This window comes from Myotis davidii, unplaced genomic scaffold (assembly GCF_000327345.1).
Source record: "Myotis davidii unplaced genomic scaffold, ASM32734v1 scaffold530, whole genome shotgun sequence".
Taxonomy (NCBI): domain Eukaryota; kingdom Metazoa; phylum Chordata; class Mammalia; order Chiroptera; family Vespertilionidae; genus Myotis; species Myotis davidii.
This window is the reverse complement of record NW_006282272.1, coordinates 934,932-936,863: the sequence shown is the minus strand read 5'-3', so window position 1 is coordinate 936,863 and position 1,932 is coordinate 934,932.

The following is a 1,932-nucleotide window of genomic DNA, read 5'->3' as shown; positions in this document are numbered from 1 at the left end:
CTCCCAAAATTATTCTTGGCCTCAGTTAGTGTGTGCCTAATTTCTGACAGTTTCAGGTCCTTTTTTATGTCTTTGATGTTGTCATTAAATCCTTGAAAGTCTCACTAAGTCCCTTGAAGCTCTCATTAAAGACTCTTGAGCAACCTCATAACCATTGCTTTGAACTCTGTATCTAGTATCCGCTTGTTTCGATTCCATTTCGTTCTTTTTCTGATCTCTCCTTCATTTCTTTCATTTGTGATATGTTTCTTTGTATCTGCATTTTTGGCTGACAGGGAGGAGACTCACTGTCTACAGTGGAAGAACTGCTGTGCTGGAGAACCCTTATGGGGCAGGACTTGCTCCAGTGGAGCTTTGGTGCTCACTGAGTCTGCTTCTTGAGTGTGTCCCTTTTGGATGTGAGGAGTTGAATTCTGGTGTCTGACCAGGGGTACCCTGGCTCCTGGATCTCCAAGTCAATCACTGTGATATCAGCAGATTTCTCCTCTTTTGCTTGGGGTTTGGAAGTTTTGGAGCTTTCCGACACAGCTGCAGTTTGTTAGGTTAGGCTGCAAAAGCACAGGTGATTCCTTTGTGCCATTGGGCACAGCTTGGGTGGGGATGTAAATTGAGTGGGGCGGGGTCTCAGAGAATCACCAGGGCGGAGCAACAGCAATGGCTGTTGTCAGCAGTCTCCGTGACTCCGCGTCTCTGCATCCTGAATCCCTCTGCGTCCCTGAGTACCTCTGCATCCCCAAGTCCGGCGCCCCCACAGTAACAATGATCCCTGCAAACAGCTCTGTGAGAAAGCCACCCTCACTTCCCAAACTGCTGCAAGTCAGTCCAATTTCTCCCCATCGGCGTCTGGGACCCCAGAGTCTCGCCATAAATGAGTTCGGTGAATTCGAGAGCTTGTATCCCCCTCCGATTGAAAAAAACCGCGCACCCAGGTGCAGCCCACCTCACGCACGCCTTTGTACCTGTTCTTGGCGCCTCTGCACCTCCTACCCGGTCTCAATGCGCTTTTTTCTTTCCTTCCAGTTGTAGAACTTCCACTCGGCCAGCTTTTCCATGGTTCTGGATGATAGCTGCTTTGTCTTATAGTTGTAGTTTTAATGTTGTTGTGGGGGGCAGCACGTACAGGTTTATACCTCATGCCGCCATCTTGGTTCCCTCGGTACTGAAGTTAAACTTGCTTTAGCTGGGAGTGACTTGTCATCACACAAAAGGATCACAACACCATGATTTATCTCCTGCTACTAGCCTCACATGGTCAGTGGTAGCAACAACATGGAGAGCGTCTGACAACCTTGTTGAGAAGGTCCACAAAGCCATCCATCCATGTTTTGTGACAAGGTACTACTAGAGACTTTAGAAAAAAAATGCATGTGGATGAATCTTTACCTTGAAATCTGATATCAGGTTGAGCTTGTATCATTTCCTGGAATCGTCGTATTACCATTCCTTTCACAGCAGAAAATTTAGACTACATTGCCTTATTTTTGGCAGCAAAGTAACAGTTATGTCATGCTGGATTTCCATATCAGTCCGTTATTTTCTCTTTATGGATGTTGCATTCAATTACTCTGAAATTATAAGCCATTATTTATGTCAAAGCCTTTTCTCTTTGACAACAGAACATGCAGAAACCTGTATTGATGAATAGTGGCACTGAACACTAAACTCATCTGTCTCTGGTATGTAGTTGTCACAGCCCAATTACAGACTTTGCCAGTTCTAGACTGACCTCAGCCAAACACTAAATTAGGTTTCACATAGGGACTGGGCACTGACTTGAGACTGATAAAATAACTCTGCCTGCCCTGACCGGTGTGGCTCAGTGGATAGAGCGTTGGCCTGCAGACTGAACAGTCCCAGGTTCGATCCCAGTCAAGGGCATGTACCTTGGTTGTGGGCACATCCCCAGTGGGAGGTGTGCAGGAGGCAGCTGAT